At 33.5% G+C, this 19,839-nt stretch overlaps 1 protein-coding gene across 7 annotated transcripts in view; it reads left to right on the top strand.

Annotated features, from left to right (window-relative positions):
- Positions 1-19,839, top strand: part of LOC141459325 (uncharacterized) — a 799,141-nt gene that overhangs the window by 10,081 nt on the left and 769,221 nt on the right. For 5 of the 7 annotated variants that reach the window (XR_012461442.1, XM_074138280.1, XM_074138274.1 and 2 more), the window contains exon 2: positions 17,338-17,388. The gene's annotated coding sequence lies outside the window, so the exon portion shown is untranslated. Of the gene's footprint in view, positions 1-7,495; positions 7,742-8,131; positions 8,302-17,337; positions 17,389-19,839 lie in introns of those variants that run through there. The other 2 variants (XM_074138276.1, XM_074138277.1) reach the window with 2 other exon arrangements.

Genomic DNA, 19,839 nt, shown 5'->3' with positions numbered 1-19,839 from the left:
GAAAATTCTTTAATCTTAAAAAACCTCTTTACTCCATAGATTGTGGACTTTTTTTTATTTTTTTAGATTTTCCCGGACAATGGTTGCTAGCATTTTTGGCAAACTTCATATGTACTTTACATTTAATTGTAATGTAAGTTAGATTCCTTTTAACGTTTTAGTGTTTTTGTTTTACAAACAATGCTAGTAAGAAGTATGTATAAATATTGTTCGGTCGCCTAGATAAAGAAACCCAACGATACATTATCTGTTCTCACTAAACACCATCTAGACTTACAACACGAATTTTTACTTTGGCAACACTTCCTTTACTTACAACGAACACCTACAGAAACAAACGTAACATATAAGAAATGATCCACATTAAACAACCAAAAAACATCCATTAACTTTAGGACAGATACGAGAATAACCTTTCAAATTTCTACAAAAACATTCTTCAAAAAGGTGCCTCAGATACAGAGAGCAGTTGATAAACTCCTGGCTAACCTGGCTTGCAAGCCAGAGGAGGCACCTTTGGAGGCACAGTACATGCTTCATAAGTTGAGTAAAGAACGTTATTTGATAAATTAAGGAATAAGTTTGATCCTTTACATGAAAGATATTGATCACTTAAATATGTGGCAGGAGGTTTCCAATATTTTTGGTAATTAAACGCAACTCTCCAAAAATTACCAAATAATTATTAAACCTTCTTGTTTGTAACAGATGTAAAATTAATTTTTAGCCATTTTGTGTATGCTTGAGAACATCTAAAGCTCTTAACATTTGATTTTTCTTAGAAAAATCACTCGGAAAACGACTTATTTCCTGATATTAAGAAAAATACTAGCTTTACTGCCTTGGCAATATTTTTAGTAGAAAGGGGATGAAAAATACATAAAAATGACCTATCGCGTGCTCTTCTTTCTCTTTAATAACAAGTTAAAAAAGTTTGAAATATGATTAATAAATACCAGATTTTGAAATGGCCTAGCACCTTTAATTTTGAAGATATCGAATTGCGGTTTCCGGTTTCTTTCATAACTTTTTATACTCTTTAAACCTGTGTACATGAAAATGGGGGTCAACTGCGAACCCTCACTTTTGGTCGCGCGTCAGCCGCGTATGCGGGCAGAAATCTAAAATCAAGTCACATATTCTGAAACTAGAGGTGACCGGCAACAAATTTTTCCTGTACCATTTTTCGCTCAGACCAACCGTTTAAGAATGAAATGCATTTGAGCCGTCTTAAAATGAACACCCTGTATAGTATACGTTTATTACAAACATAAGAACATTTTATAAAAATAGTAAACAAATTATAAATTACGTATAGTACTCATAAACAATTGCATAAATATCTACAATAATACTCGTACATTAAAAATAATAATTTTTATAAAATATTCCAAATATGTTCAGGATCTTTTGGTTGAGCTTTCTTTATTTCGTTGTCATCTGTTGAACGATGAGACCTCAACCAAATTTTTATTTTATTTATCTGGATTAAGTAATTGTTGCGGTGGACCATTCATTTTTATAAATAGGAGATTTGATAGATTTTCAATTAATATTCTATTTCTTTGTTCATTTAAAATAATATTCTTATTACTAAATCCTTGCTCGCACTCTGCTGAACTGCAAGGAATAGTATTTATATAGCGAATTAAAATTTGTAAATCTTCAGGAATTTCTTTGCCTCCATTATCAATATAATCTCTAAACGCATTGATACATCGTGTCGTTGATGTTATTAGATTAAATCTGGTGCATAACGACTCGATTTCATTTTCTCCATAGTCAGTTTCAATATCCGTCAGCCATTTTGTTGGATCTAATACTCAAAATTCATTTATTAAATTATTTTCTGTCATCATGCAATGCAATAATAACCACATACAAGACTTACATTTACATAACGACTCGATTTCATTTTCTCCATAGTCAGTTTCAATATCCGTCAGCCATTTTGTTGGATCTAATACTCAAAATTCATTTATTAAATTATTTTCTGTCATCATGCAATGCAATAATAACCACATACAAGACTTACATTTACATAACGACTCGATTTCATTTTCTCCATAGTCAGTTTCAATATCCGTCAGCCATTTTGTTGGATCTAATACTCAAAATTCATTTATTAAATTATTTTCTGTCATCATGCAATGCAATAATAACCACATACAAGACTTACATTTACATAACGACTCGATTTCATTTTCTCCATAGTCAGTTTCAATATCCGTCAGCCATTTTGTTGGATCTAATACTCAAAATTCATTTATTAAATTATTTTCTGTCATCATTCAATGCAATAATAACCACATACAAGACTTACATTTACATAACGACTCGATTTCATTTTCTCCATAGTCAGTTTCAATATCCGTCAGCCATTTTGTTGGATCTAATACTCAAAATTCATTTATTAAATTATTTTCTGTCATCATTCAATGCAATAATAACCACATACAAGACTTACATTTACATAACGACTCGATTTCATTTTCTCCATAGTCAGTTTCAATATCCGTCAGCCATTTTGTTGGATCTAATACTCAAAATTCATTTATTAAATTATTTTCTGTCATCATTCAATGCAATAATAACCACATACAAGACTTACATTTACATAACGACTCGATTTCATTTTCTCCATAGTCAGTTTCAATATCCGTCAGCCATTTTGTTGGATCTAATACTCAAAATTCATTTATTAAATTATTTTCTGTCATCATTCAATGCAATAATAACCACATACAAGACTTACATTTACATAACGACTCGATTTCATTTTCTCCATAGTCAGTTTCAATATCCGTCAGCCATTTTGTTGGATCTAATACTCAAAATTCATTTATTAAATTATTTTCTGTCATCATTCAATGCAATAATAACCACATACGAGATTTACATTTACATAAACTAGAGAATTCAGAGCTGGATCTGACCTCCAAGCGACCAGATGTAGAATATTGTATTCACGTAATTTTTTTATTTTATTTAATATATCAACCAATTTTCGTTAGAACAGAAATCATCTTTAGTTCCGGAACGCGTTCCTGTCCAAAAAAGAAGTACCGGAACGACGTTCCGGCTCGAAGACACCACTGGGTACATCATATCAACTTTCCGGACTTTGTGAGCGGACATCATACTAATATTCTTCTAGTTCACCATTCATTCTTTCTAGAAAGGTGGTCACAGACCCACTTCCATTTTAATCTTTTAGTTTAGTCCCTACGAATCTTCTTACTTCTGCTATTCTTATTCAATACTTCGCTCGCGAAGAAAAAGCACGCCAGTTCTCCATTGATTATTTCGTTACCAGAAGCTTGTCACAGAATTTCTTCATCCTAATAGAGGGTCGCAGCTGTGGCAATAAATCGTAGTCCTTACTTTAAACACTTATTTTACATTTATAAAAGTCAAAAGTCTAACAAACATAAACAGTTTACTATTTGGAGGGGTATTTTAAAGAAAACATAAAATCCTGCATTATTTTCCGGACAACCCAATAGCTTAACATATAACTCTACAAATTTATATTATAAGTCCAGTTAAAATATTTTTTATAATTGTCATTTTTTGTGTATTTTTCCTGTAGGTACATTTTAAATTTTCAACCGTTTCTCTAATTTCATTTATTATTATTATTTTAATTTTTATTTGCTCAGTTTGTATTTACATAAATGTTGTATTATTCCTTTGTACAGATCCTGAAGCATTCTTCGGCAATAAATTTGCCAAATCGTTAGTAAAAAGAAAAAAAAAAGTATCTACAAAATTTGACTACTTCTCAATATTCCCTAGGATAAAAAATATTGTTGTTTGAAGCAAAATTGTGAATTTAGTAGCTTAAGAGTAAATGAATGTCGTTTAGAATGTTCACAAGAGATATTTTTTTCAGTAGTGTTAACAGTAACTAACTAAAAATGAGATGTTCGGTCAACCAATCAAAGTGGAGCTTTGATAATTGGCCACTATTGGTGGGAAAAATATTTTACAGATCAGCCGTCAGCCAGATATAAACCAATGTTAGATAGAATTTTATTCATTAATTCTAATGTTATAAAATAAAAAAAATAATTTTTTTTTGTTGCGACAACTGCTGTTGCTTTTTTTTTTAAAAAAAATGTAAACAAATTTGTTGTACGTTGTTGCAGCGTTGTTTGTTTGTGGGAGACAAAGCGCTGAATCGATTTCGCTGTTTATTTTGTGTTTTTTTTTTGCTGACATAGTTCAAAAAGTCTTTTTACACGTATAGGAAGTCGAAAAAACGACCAATAAATTGATGATTTTACAACTCACAGATGCACCTTATGTTTAGATACCCAAGCCAATCAGCTTCTTTTTTTTTGGAGGGTAAAAATAATTATTTTCGCAGAAATAATGTTTAAAGCTTTAAATTAACGCTCCTAAATTTTGCATTATTAAGTAAATTTGGACTAATCGATATCAGGGGCACCATAAATGTTTTTACCAAAATTGGAAAAAATTTCTACATTTTTTGTAACTATCCCAAAGAGCCAGCTTCATTCATTTTATTTCTTAGAGTGAACCGTTAAAAAGTTGTTTTATTAATTAATTTATTTATTTGCAACTGTACAAAAGTATACATTTAGCAAAAGTGAAATACTAATAAACATTCGATTGTGCCACTGAGCTGGCTCAGTACCACAACCAGGATGACAGGATGAGAGAAACCAGCCAGCGCTGGAGCTCTCTCAACGCCGCTTTAGACGACGTGGAGGATTGTCAGGATGGGACGATGTGGATAGTGATTGAGCCAGAGGATTTGGGTGATCACAGAGAGTTTGCTGTGGAAATTTAGGAATCGGGTGTGGATTAACTCATTTACGTAGGGAATATTGAGATCATGATGGAGGGTGCGGTTGGAGACATAGAATGTGTGCGTTAACGATTCGGCGGAGGACTTTAGACTGGATAAGATTGGATAGGTTGGATGTTGGATGGTTTGGCGGAGCCTCACAATTCTGCTCCATATGTCCCCATATTGGTCGTAATAGTGTTTTGTAAAGTGTAAGTTTGTTTTGTACGTTCATGGAGGATTTTGGTCTAAGGAGTATCCTTAGTAGTCCGTAACGTCTGTTCAGTTCTTGTCTTTTAAGTCTTGTGTGAGGGTTCCCAGGTTAGACGGCTGTCTAGGTAGAGCCCTAGATAACGAACCTGTGTGGAAGTCGGTAAGTCAGTATTGTTAATAGTGGAGGGCAGGTCAGTCTTCGTAATGTGAATGTCACCTGTATACATTTGGTAGTGTTAAGTTTAATCCTCCATGTTCGGCACCAAGCTTCTATGAGCTCAAGGTGTTCTTGGACAATATTAGCGACTTGAAGAGGATCAGGGTGGGAAGATAGTATGGCGGTGTCATCGGCGTAGGTTGTGATTAAGGTTTGGGGATGGGTAGGGATGTCAGCAGTATAGGTGGTGTATAGGATCGGTCCAAGTATGCTGCCCTGTGGCACGCCAACCGTGTATTGCTTGAAGATCAGAGACCTCTCCACCGCATCTCACTCTGAGCGATCGGTAAGGTGGGATTGCAGGAGTAGGTAAAAAGGAGTGGGGGAGGAATTTTTTAAGTTTAAATAGTAGTCCTGGGTGCCAAACTCTGTCGAAAGCCTGGGCCACGTCGAGGAAGACATCCAGACAGTGTTAAAAAGTAATGTAGTTTTATTAAGTTGTTTAAATATGTGCATCAAAAAACGCTTGCACAACTAATTCGTACGATTTATGGTTTGCATTCTACAATGGTTACACTGTCTGGGACGGTCTCTTGACAGTGCTGATTTCTACACTGGCCAGGAATTTCCATCTGGATACTTTTGTGTACCGGTGTAGCTTTAAGGTTTAATAAAACTGTCCAATGTTAGTGAGAATTGAATATGGATTAATTATTCGGAGTTGGAATTAGAATCTTGAGGTCTAGGGGTTCGAATCCAGCTGCTAACACTTCGCCTTTCTGTACTGATGAGCTTCTTACAGCTCAATGTCCAGTGATGGACAGTGTTAACGAGTGAACACTGTCCTGAAGCCGGCAGTGCACAGAAAAATGTTCCGAGCATTTTGAAATGAAGAAAAAGTAAGTCAAAGCAATCAATAAGAATCTTTACTTTATTTATTTTTTAATTTAGGGCGCTAATTTTTTTTTGCTGACCATACCTCGATGTCTAATTTGAAGTTCATCAGTCCTCAAATTAAGAAAACAAATACCACATAAAATAAACAAAACGAGTTCAAATAGCAAGCGAAATTCTTCTTTTCGTTTTAACTTAATTTTTTACTTGAGAAATTAAGTTTTTTGTTTTTTTTATAACAAAAAAGAAATTATCTCCATGTGGAATGAAAGTCTGCCGGGCGCATGTTGCAAGCTAGTTTGGACCAGGCAGGTCCCTGATTATGGGCTATAAAGTTGAGGGTTATTACACAAAAGTTAATATTACTTTAGAAAATTCTAAAATTTAAGTACACAAGGCAAAACTTTTATGTTTTGGTTTTCATTGTAAACATAACTTACATTAAATACCCAAGTATCTAACTTAAAATTTCAAAACAAACTTTATTAAGTGGGTATGTCTCGAAAAGTAGAAATTCCAATATGAGCACCACTTTGCATTAAGTTTTTCTCTAAAGTATTTAACATAAACCTCAGATTCCTGGCCTAATTTTCGTGAAATCAATTTTCCTCAAGACAGAAATATTTTCTTGAATATAATGTGTTTTGTGTTAGTGGATCAGTGTTTGGAAGTTTATAGTAAATCGATGGAATCATAGAAATCGCTCAATTATGGACATTGTCAAACATATTCCATAGGAAAGTCTTATATAGGCAGTACTCATTTAGGTTGGATGAAATTCAGAATTAAAGCTGTCCAATAGGGACAGTTGTATGAAGGTTGATTGCCAATAATCATCTATAAACTAAGTAAGTCAATTTTTTTCAGCCAGGCTTTACGCCCAACAACCAAATTATGTGTCATGGACGGAGGTGACTAGCAAACATAATTTACTATGAAGTTTTCATATTAAACATTAAATAAAATCCAAGGCCTAGAGACCGGGAATCGAACCTAGTACCACAATACAATATTAGCTTAGTAGGCCAACGCTTCTAACCGCTCGGCTACCGTGGCGCCTCATCTATTTAATATAAATAAGATATTTTCTCATAATGTACCATTCAGAATGATGTGATTTTTGGGCGAGCTATTAGCGTAATACAAGATGAGTGTTATATTAAAATTTAAAGAAAAATTAATCGGAACAGTTTTTTGTTTTTCATAAAATTAAAGGAACAGAAGTGAAATAATAACTTTGTTAACCAAGCGAGGTTTATTGTTTTGTTTTCCTTGATTGCATACACGGTAGCATCAATGATAAACAACAGGCAAACAAGTACGTAAAGTAGTGGGGCTACAGATATAGACTCTTATTGATGGAGGGGGTGCCAATGACGCTGTTAAATGATTAAATGTCTTGAGAGTATATCCACTACAGAGAGTTTAGTATCATCACAAGACTTGTGTTTGTCGCCGTTTAAACGGAACATCAAAATGTTACTTCATCAGTAAATGCATTTAAAAAATATGTAGTTTTACTCAAAACTAGTCTTCTTACTGTAGAACGAACTGAAGCATGTTTAAAAGTCAACTGTTTTCATCTTCAAGTGCAAATAATTACACAAAACTATTAATTCATTATGATGGGCTAAGATTAATACATTTAAATTATTAACAAGGTGAGAATTTTGCTTCAAATTATTTTTTAAAAAATAAAATAAAATCTGAATTTATAAGCTAAAATTTAAACGTGTACTAAATAAAAATTGTTTAACGTTTAAAGAACAAATCTAATACCTTTTCATCACCTATTATTTTAATTAGTATTCAATAATACAGTTTCTATAGTTATTTAACAGTAAAAATGTACTAAGAAAACAAGTGAACTGAAAATGTTACAAATTGTTTAGTATGTGTGGTTCAGCCGCACCAGTTTTCTAATTCGTCTTCAAAAGGGCTATCCTACTGAAGTAATTAAAAGAAAAAAAAAAATACTGAAACGAGAAATTGAAGCTAAGATCCGTAAAAAGTTGAAGATATATATTTTTTTTTCTCGGGCTACTGTGAAGAGTTCGAAGACATCACATTCCAAGCATCATAACTTTTATGTTCGAGGTATAAAAGCAAACTTATGGGATACAGCCAGAAAACGGTACCATTAAAAATGATCCTATTGACCCATTTTTAAAACTCCGATGACCATCCAAGCAGCAATCAATTTTGATGAAAAACCCCAAAGGTAATTTGTCTTGAATTATGTTTTTGGTATGTGAACGGTTACTCTACTATTATTAATTCATCCACTGATGAAAAAAATAATCTAATTAATTTTTAATACTACTGGTATATACAAAACTTGGAATTTATCTGAGAAAATTTTAGTTCGTTATTGATTAAAACTATTTTGCTGTACTTGCAAAAAAAATAAATAGGTGAGGGGAAGTGGTGGTATTATTATTGCTATTAAAGAGAAATTGAAAATCTGAAATTAATAACGAAAGATGTCACTTTTACTAATTCCATTTATTTCAATCGTAATATGGTTAATTCATTGGAAGCGGGCAAAGAGTTTGATGTAATTATTGACAACAAGCAAAAACCATTTATATGACAAATTACAATATGATTCTAGTACTTTAATTTGTGCTAAATATGTCTAAATTTATTGGAAGCCGGGCAAAGAGTTTGATGTAATTATTGCCAACAAGTAAAAACCATTTATATGAGAAACTACTACATGATTCTCGTACTTTAATTTGTGCTAAATATGCCTAAATTTATTGGAAGCCGGGCAAAGAGTTTGATGTAATTATTGCCAACAAGTAAAAACCATTTATATGAGAAACTACTACATGATTCTCGTACTTTAATTTGTGCTAAATATGCCTAAATTTATTGGAAGCCGGGCAAAGAGTTTGATGTAATTATTGTCAACAAGTAAAAACCATTTATATGACAAACTACTACATGATTTTCGTACTTTAATTTGTGCTAAATATGCCTAAATTTATTGGAAGCCGGGCAAAGAGTTTGATGTAATTATTGTCAACAAGCAAAAACCATTTATATGACAAATTACAATATGATTCTAGTACTTTAATTTGTGCTAAATATGTCTAAATTTATTGGAAGCCGGGCAAAGAGTTTGATGTAATTATTGCCAACAAGTAAAAACCATTTATATGAGAAACTACTACATGATTCTCGTACTTTAATTTGTGCTAAATATGCCTAAATTTATTGGAAGCCGGGCAAAGAGTTTGATGTAATTATTGATAACAAGTAAAAATCATTTATATGACAAACTACTATATGATTTTCGTACTTTAATTTGTGCTAAATATGTCTAAATTTATTGGAAGTCGGACATAGAGTTTGATGTAATTATTGTCAACAAGTAAAAACCATTTATATGACAAACTACTACATGATTTTCGTACTTTAATTTGTGCTAAATATGTCTAAATTTATTAGAAGCCGGTTAAAGAGTTTGACGTAATTATTAACAAGTAAAAACCATCTATATGACAAACTACTGTATGATTCTTGTAATTTAATTTGCGCTGGCGATTTTAATTTTAAATTAGGAGAGCTAAATTCTTTGAACAGGAATTGCATCATGGGATCGTCTTTTAAAGGAATTAGGTTATCTAATAATCAGTTTGATAAATTTTCGAGGCAGAATGTTAGTAGAAATGTTAGAGCAAACTTTCTTATTTGTATTAAAAGGCCGCACCCCAGGAGATCGTTCCGCTAAACATGACTTATAACGGAAAAATTGTACTGTTATTGAGGCTCGTGTCATTGATTGATAAATTGGAGATAACAAATAACCCCTGATTTATCAGATAATCTTGCAGTCTTCAGTTCTTTATCATTAGCCCAGATAAATGCAATTAGTTTTAAATGAAGATAAAAATGTATCTATTTATATTCTCAGAGATCAGTGACATATAAATAATTCTTATTTTATGTTAAAAAAAGTTGTAATAAAATCTATTTTGACAGCATTAATAGTAATGAACTATATGCCAGTTTTGAATCAGCTGTATTAAATGCTTTGAATTCCCGCCTTCTATCTGTATTTTTGAAGGAGATATAAGGTGATAAAGTTTGGGAGTTTTACATCTCTTTCATATTTCGAATTGCTGTATCTCCTATCCTATTGGTGTGAACTAAGCGCAAATACAGGCAATTATAGTACTCATCTACCTCTACAATCGTGCACAATTCCCGCTTTCTATCTGTATTTTTGAAGGAGATATAAGGTGATAAAGTTTGGGAGTTTTACATCTCTTTCATATTTCGAATTGCTGTATCTCCTATCCTATTGGTGTGAACTATGCGCAAATACAGGCAATTATAGTACTCATCTACCTCTACAATCGTGCACAATTCCCGCTGTCTATCTGTATTTTTGAAGGAGATATAAGGTGATAAAGTTTGGGAGTTTTATATCTCTTTCATATTTCGAATTGCTGTATCTCCTATCCTATTGGTGTGAACTATGCGCAAATACAGGCAATTATAGTACTCATCTACCTCTACAATCGTGCACAATTCCCGCTTTCTATCTGTATTTTTGAAGGAGATATAAGGTGATAAAGTTTGGGAGTTTTACATCTCTTTCATATTTCGAATTGCTGTATCTCCTATCCTATTGGTGTGAACTATGCGCAAATACAGGCAATTATAGTACTCATCTACCTCTACAATCGTGCACAATTCCCGCTTTCTATCTGTATTTTTGAAGGAGATATAAGGTGATAAAGTTTGGGAGTTTTACATCTCTTTCATATTTCGAATTGCTGTATCTCCTATCCTATTGGTGTGAACTATGCGCAAATACAGGCAATTATAGTACTCATCTACCTCTACAATCGTGCACAATTCCCGCTTTCTATCTGTATTTTTGAAGGAGATATAAGGTGATAAAGTTTGGGAGTTTTACATCTCTTTCATATTTCGAATTGCTTTATCTCCTATCCTATTGGTGTGAACTATGCACAAATTTAGGCAATTATAGTACTCATCTACCTCTACAATGGAGCACAATTCCAGCTTTCTATCTGTATTTTTGAAGGAGATATAAGGTGATAAAGTTTGGGAGTTTTACATCTCTTTCATATTTCGAATTGCTTTATCTCCTATCCTATTGGTGTGAACTATGCACAAATTTAGGCAATTTTAGTACTCATCTACCCCTACAATCGTGCACAACTCCCGCTTTCTATCTGTATTTTTGAAGGAGATATAAGGTGATAAAGTTTGGGAGTTTTACATCTCTTTCATATTTCGAATTGCTGTATCTCCTATCCTATTGGATTCAACAATGCGCAAATATAGGCAATTATAGCACTCATCTACCTCTACAATCGTGCACAATTCCCGCTTTCTATCTGTATTTTTGAAAGATATATAAGGTGATAAAGTTTGGGAGTTTTACATCTCTTTCATATTTCGAATTGCTGTATCTCCTATCATATTGGATTCAACAATGCGCAAATATAGGCAATTATAGCACTCATCTACCTCTACAATCGTGCACAATTCCCGCTTTCTATCTGTATTTTTGAAGGAGATATAAGGTGATAAAGTTTGGGAGTTTTACATCTCTTTCATATTTCGAATTGCTGTATCTCCTATCCTATTGGTGTGAACTATGCACAAATTTAGGCAATTATAGTACTCATTTACATCTACGATTGTGCACAATTCCCGCTTTCTATCGGTAGTTTTGAAGGAGATATAAGGTGATAAAGTTTGGGAGTTTTACATCTCTTTCATATTTCGAATTGCTGTATCTCCTATCCTATTGGTGTGAACTATGCACAAATTTAGGCAATTATAGTACTCATCTACCTCTACAATCGTGCACAATTCCCGCCTTCTATTTGTATTTTTGAAGGAGATATAAGGTGATAAAGTTTGGGAGTTTTACATCTCTTTCATATTTCGAATTGCTTTATCTCCTATCCTATTGGTGTGAACTATGCACAAATTTAGGCAATTATAGTACTCATCTACCTCTACAATCGTGCACAATTCCCGCTTTCTATCTGTATTTTTGAAGGAAATATAAGGTGATAAATTTTGGGAGTTTTACATCTCTTTCATATTTCGAATTGCTGTATCTCCTATCCTATTGGTGTGAACTATGCACAAATTTAGGCAATTATAGTACTCATTTACATCTACGATTGTGCACAATTCCCGCTTTCTATCGGTAGTTTTGAAGGAGATATAAGGTGATAAAGGTTGGGAGTTTTACATCTCTTTCATATTTCGAATTGCTGTATCTCCTATCCTATTGGTGTGAACTATGCACAAATTTAGGCAATTATAGTACTCATCTACCTCTACAATGGAGCACAAATCCAGCTTTCTATCTGTATTTTTGAAGGAGATATAAGGTGATAAAGTTTGGGAGTTTTACATCTCTTTCATATTTCGAATTGCTGTATCTCCTATCCTATTGGATTCAACAATGCGCAAATATAGGCAATTATAGCACTCATCTACCTCTACAATCGTGCACAATTCCCGCTTTCTATCTGTATTTTTGAAGGAGATATAAGGTGATAAAGTTTGGGAGTTTTACATCTCTTTCATATTTCGAATTGCTGTATCTCCTATCCTATTGGATTCAACAATGCGCAAACATAGGCAATTATAGCACTCATCTACCTCTACAATCGTGCACAATTCCCGCTTTCTATCGGTAGTTTTGAAGGAGATATAAGGTGATAAAGTTTGGGAGTTTTACATCTCTTTCATATTTCGAATTGCTGTATCTCCTATCCTATTGGTGTGAACTATGCACAAATTTAGGCAATTATAGTACTCATCTACCTCTACAATCGTGCACAATTCCCGCCTTCTATTTGTATTTTTGAAGGAGATATAAGGTGATAAATTTTGGGAGTTTTACATCTCTTTCATATTTCGAATTGCTGTATCTCCTATCCTATTGGTGTGAACTATGCACAAATTTAGGCAATTATAGTACTCATTTACATCTACGATTGTGCACAATTCCCGCTTTCTATCGGTAGTTTTGAAGGAGATATAAGGTGATAAAGGTTGGGAGTTTTACATCTCTTTCATATTTCGAATTGCTGTATCTCCTATCCTATTGGTGTGAACTATGCACAAATTTAGGCAATTATAGTACTCATCTACCTCTACAATGGAGCACAATTCCAGCTTTCTATCTGTATTTTTGAAGGAGATATAAGGTGATAAAGTTTGGGAGTTTTACATCTCTTTCATATTTCGAATTGCTGTATCTCCTATCCTATTGGATTCAACAATGCGCAAATATAGGCAATTATAGCACTCATCTACCTCTACAATCGTGCACAATTCCCGCTTTCTATCTGTATTTTTGAAGGAGATATAAGGTGATAAAGTTTGGGAGTTTTACATCTCTTTCATATTTCGAATTGCTGTATCTCCTATCCTATTGGATTCAACAATGCGCAAACATAGGCAATTATAGCACTCATCTACCTCTACAATCGTGCACAATTCCCGCTTTCTATCTGTATTTTTGAAGGAGATATAAGGTGATAAAGTTTGGGAGTTTTACATCTCTTTCATATTTCGAATTGCTGTATCTCCTATCCTATTGGATTCAACAATGCGCAAATATAGGCAATTATAGCACTCATCTACCTCTACAATCGTGCACAATTCCCGCTTTCTATCTGTATTTTTGAAGGAGATATAAGGTGATAAAGTTTGGGAGTTTTACATCTCTTTCATATTTCGAATTGCTGTATTTCCTATCCTATTGGATTCAACAATGCGCAAATATAGGCAATTATAGCACTCATCTACCTCTACAATCGTGCACTATTCCCGCTTTCTATCTGTATTTTTGAAGGAGATATAAGGTGATAAAGTTTGGGAGTTTTACATCTCTTTCATATTTCGAATTGCTGTATCTCCTATCCTATTGGTGTGAACTATGCACAAATTTAGGCAATTATAGTACTCATCTACCTCTACAATCGTGTACAATTCCCGCCTTCTATCTGTATTTTTGAAGGAGATATAAGGTGATAAAGTTTGGGAGTTTTACATCTCTTTCATATTTCGAATTGCTTTATCTCCTATCCTATTGGTGTGAACTATGCACAAATTTAGGCAATTATAGTACTCATTTACATCTACGATTGTGCACAATTCCCGCTTTCTATCGGTAGTTTTGAAGGAGATATAAGGTGATAAAGTTTGGGAGTTTTACATCTCTTTCATATTTCGAATTGCTGTATCTCCTATCCTATTGGTGTGAACTATGCACAAATTTAGGCAATTATAGTACTCATCTACCTCTACAATCGTGCACAATTCCCGCCTTCTATTTGTATTTTTGAAGGAGATATAAGGTGATAAAGTTTGGGAGTTTTACATCTCTTTCATATTTCGAATTGCTTTATCTCCTATCCTATTGGTGTGAACCATGGGTATCCTCCTTAAATAATTTTATGGCAGGCTATATTCATCGTAATTTTACAAAAAAATTTATTATCTCCAAATGGAACTGATTGACTTACAGAATTAAAATAAACGTATTAATTAAAAATATATTTTTAAAACGCCTGTGGCATAAAAGAATAATTAACTAATTTGAGATAACTGGCAAATAAAGTTGTTAGCGCTTTGTGATTTACTTTTACCTGGGATTAGTTTTTGTTGAAAATGAAATTTTCCGTACATAGATTATGTTCAAAGTTGTCTTTTGAAAACCTGCATTTTCAATTACTTTGTGCAAATACGAGCATTGAGATCAACTTGCAAGATATAAGCGACAGAGCTGAGAAACTATGTCACTAATAATTTACATTTTATTTGACCATCTCCTAATTGTCATTATAATATTATCTATGTTTATATGTATGCATAATAATAAAAATCATAATAATAATTTTATTTTGAATTTTTATTGCAAAACGTTTTAGCCGGTGGACCATTGTAGCAAGATATTCATATAATTTAATAAGCGGCCCGCAGCCTTATAATGAATTCCCAAAGTGGCCTACAAGATTACTTTTGGTTGGCCACCCACTGATTTAAATTCGTAAGATTAAATGCACATATTTCCAAGTTCAGAATCATCTCTCAATTTAGATTAGCCTCCAACATTTATATAAGATTACTTTTTAATCGTACAAAATATTTTTTTAAGAATAGCAACTGTACCTACGGTTTTTCTGCAGAAAAACATAATCTAATCTATTTTTTGTTAAAATGTAATAATGTTACTTGAATTTTGTAAATACATATCAAAATGATAAATAGCAATTGGGACACAGATCAATTTAAAGTTGCCTGTATGTTAAATACGTATCACTTTAGTAGAGCTCCATTATGACTATAATAGCTTGAAATTAAAGAAGTAGTCGTTTCATTTCACATTATTATAAAGGGTGTTCATTTTAAGACGGCTCAAATGCATTTCATGCTTAAACGGTTAATCTGAGCAAAACATGGTAGAGGAAAAATTTGTTGCCCGTTACCTCTAGTTTCAGAATATGTGACTTGATTTTAGATTCCTGCCCGCATACGCGGCTGACGCGCGACCAAAACTGAGGGTTCGCAGTTGACCCCCCTTTTCATGTACACACTTTTAAAGAGCATAAAAAGTAATGAAAAAAAAACAGGAAACCGTAATTCGATATCTTCAAAATTACAGGCGCTAGGCCATTTCAAAATCCGGCATTTATTAATCATATTTCAATTTTTTAACTTGTTATCAAAGAGAAAGAAGAGCACGCGATAGGTCATTTTGATGTATTTTTTCATCCCCTTTCTACTAAAAATATTGCCAAGGCAGTAAAGCTAGTATTTTTCTTAATATCGGGAAATAAGTCGTTTTCCGAGTGATTTTTCTAAGAAAAATCAAATGTTAAGAGCTTCAGATGTTCTCAAGCATACACAAAATGGCTAAAAATGAATTTCACATCTGTTACAAACAAGGTTTAATAATTATTTGGTAATTTTGTGTGAGTTGCGTTTAATTACCAAAAAAATTGGAAACCTCCTGCCACATATTTAAGTGATCAATATCTTTTATGTAAAGGGTCAAACTTATTCCTTAATTTATCAAATAATGCACTTTACACAACTTGTGGAGCATGTTCAAAGGTGTCTCCTCTGGCTCGCAAGCCAGGTTAGCCAAGAGTTTATTAACTGCTCTCCGTATCTGAGGAGGGATTTTGAAGATATCAAATTGTGGTTTCCGGTTTCTTTCATAACTTTTTATACTCTTTGAAACTGTGTATATGGAAAACGGGGGTCAACTGCAAACCCTCACTTTTGATCGCGCGTCAGCCGCTTATGCGGGCAGGAATCTAAAATCAAGTCACATATTATGAAACTAGAGGTGACGGGCAACAAAATTTTTCCTCCTACCATTTTTTGCTCGGATTAACCGTTTAAGCATGAAATGCATTTGAGCCGTCTTAAAATGGAATACCCTTTATATTTTATTACAGGTATCTTAATTAATTTGTCTCACTCAAAACTGTGACATCATTGCTAGTGGTAAATGATGAACATAAACTGAAAATATATGTTTTTTTGATTATTTGTCTGAAATTAATGAGATTTTTAATCGATTGTTCTAGATTTTTTTTGGCCATTCTATAATATACATTATGTAACATAAATATGTTCAATATAATAATAACGCCATGATTTATATCTAACGATATTTATATTATAAACTTTTTCAATTTTATACAAAATAGTTTTTTTATTTTTGTTATATTAAGAGAATTTTGTTCTGGACCTATGTTCAAATAATGTTTTGTCAAACTCTTTTTATAAGACCAAGTCTTTATTAGCAAATAAATATAGTATATAGTAAATTATTTTTTTCCTTGCATCACTCTTGAAATTGTTATGTTTGTATTACAGCAACTCCTTACTAAAAGCCAACGTTTTAAACTTCATAAATAAGTAATAAGGGTAAAACATGTATACAGAATTCCAAATATGAACTGAAAATTAAATAAAGTGAGCGTGAATGATGAAGTATGAACTATTTTTATTATTATTTTTCTTTTTTAGAACTAATTGTAAATTTTAGGAAAAAGTTGAATTACAAAAAACGTCGGTATTCTTGAGCAGGGTCAAACCAGACTTCTTTTCACTTATAATTTTGTTTTGTGACAGATGATTACGATGTGCGGTTCAACAAGTCACAATAAATTTTGAATTTATTTATTTTAGTATTTATTTTCTCATTAGTTATATTTTATTGCAGGATATGTTGAGAACTGGTGACATGAGAACATTGAAACCGCCGGACCAAAAGGTAAGTGACTTTAAACACTGTTATCTTAAACTGAAATCTAATCGAACAGATTATATTATATTACGTATATATTATTATATTATAAAAATATGTTGAAATACATTATATTGGCTAGATTATGTTGAAAAATATTGGGAAACAATTCTCAAAATCTTTTTCTTATACGGGCGTTTTAAATAATATGAAAATAGCAAATCTATTTACGTATGACGTAGAATTCCTTGCCTTTTTTGTCAATCCAGCTACATTATAAGCCAAAATGTCCGGTCACCTAACATTTGTTGCGATAATTGCTATTCAACAGAGGGAAGAATGTCTATTGTTATCGATTCCTGATATTCTCACGTGTAGATGATTTAGGACGAATCTGAACGCGAAACGTTCTAAACTGGCCTGAACCTCTTAACATCAGTTTAAGTTCTGTTCTTCTTGCTTAGCGCTACTTTATCCCTTCTTACTTCTCTTCAGTGGAGCTGAAGGTGGTGAATCTGAGAGTAACCATTTCTTGTTTGAAGCTAGCCGAGAAATTGCAAATTTACGAGGGTCGTTTGAAAAGTCCGTGCAAAGTTAGTGAGATAGCACCACTGGCGCGTATCGAGGTTATGTTTAGTTAGTAGCTTCTCTTGGAAGAACACACACCAAGTTTCAGCCAGATCGGTCTATTTCTTTGTGTTTGGCATTCGTTTGAATCGAGGAAGTCGAGTGATTTTCAAAAAATGGACGAAAAAGAATTTCGTGTGTTGATTAAACACTATTTTATGAAAGGCAAAACGCCTCAGGAGACTAAAGAGAAGCTTGAAAAACATTATGGTGACTCTGCACCTTCGATTAGAACAGTTTATAAGTGGTTTCAAAATTTTCGGAGTGGCCATATGGACACAAGTGACGCTGAACGTTCTGGATGCCCTGTTGAGGTTACTACTCCAGAAATCATTGATAAAATCCATGATATGGTGATGGATGACAGAAGAGTGAAGTTGCGTGAGATTGCTAGTGCTGTGGGCATCTCGAATGAACGGGTACATAATATTTTGCATCAACATTTGGACATGACAAAGCTATCCGCAAGATGGGTGCCGCGATTGCTCACGCTTGACCAAAAACGAAATCGTGTGAAGTGTTGCAAGGACGGTTTGCAGCTGTTCCAGAAGAATCCGCAGGACTTTAAGCGTCGTTTCGTCACTGTGGATGAAACATGGATACATCACTACACTCCTGAGACCAAAGAACAATCTAAACAATGGGTTACCAAGGGGGAATCTGCGCCAAAAAAGGCGAAGACCGTTCCTTCGGCCGGAAAGATTATGGCGACTGTCTTTTGGGATTCGCAAGGAATAATCCTCTTCGACTATCTGGAAAAGGGTAAAACTATTACAGGTGCATATTATTCATCGTTATTGGACCGTTTGAAAACCGAGCTGCAAGAAAAACGCCCACGATTGGCCCACAAAAAAGTCCTTTTCCATCACGACAACGCACCAGCTCACACCTCAGCAGTTGTGGTCGCAAAATTAATGGAAATAGGGTTCCAACTCGTTTCACATCCCCCCTATTCTCCAGACTTGGCTCCCTCGGACTACTATTTGTTCCCCAATATGAAGAAATGGCTGGCGGGAAAAAGATTTTATTCAAACGAGGAGGTGATTGCAGAAACGAATGGCTATTTTTCAGACTTGGACAAATCCTCCTATTCGGAAGGGATCAACAAACTAGAGCAGCGTTGGACGAAGTGTATAAGCCTAAAAGGAGACTATGTTGAAAAATAAAAAAGGTTTACCCCAAAAAATTAAGTAGTTTTTATTTTTGCACGCACTTTTCAAACGACCCTCGTACCTTCCTTCCGGTTATCTCATAAACTGTGGCATCGATTTCCTACGTTCTTGAAGCACCTGCTTTGGAAAATCATCTACCATGAACATTTTAGTTTCTTTTAACTTGAAGACATTTTTCATTACCAACAGTTTTACAGTGAAACCTAAAATTATTAATCTATCCTTATTGCCTAACTTTCCTAGCCGTCTTAGACAAAAATCTAAGTCAGTAAAATCTACACTGGGCTCCAATTTTCGTCTTTTAATGAAATCAAAAACAAATTTTTCTAATGCCCAGTAAGTGGAATATATTCTTGCGAGACTCCGAATAAGACCATATTGCTTTTTCTTATCTCACGATCAAGTTTGCTTTACTTTGCTTATAACAGCTTAAACTTTACTGCCAATTAAAACCAGTTAAGCGTGGAATTTAGTTTTTAAAAAACCCACCACAGTGTGCGGAATTTAAAATCAGACAATACACTAAACAACCAAAAGTTTACAATAATCGTAATAGTCACTGCAAGCGACTTTTTCTGCAATCTCTGAGATTACCAGAGCATTCTGTGCTCATTCAAAAAAATCTTGCACCGCTTCACGTATGCATTGCTCCTAGTTAACTAGAGGGACGCAAGAGCTT

This window comes from Rhodnius prolixus, unplaced genomic scaffold (assembly GCF_049639745.1).
Source record: "Rhodnius prolixus isolate KJV_2025 unplaced genomic scaffold, Rpr scaffold_11, whole genome shotgun sequence".
NCBI classification, from domain to species: Eukaryota; Metazoa; Arthropoda; class Insecta; order Hemiptera; family Reduviidae; genus Rhodnius; species Rhodnius prolixus.
Note: the sequence above shows the minus strand (reverse complement) of the source record. Positions and strands in the feature narration are given on the sequence as shown.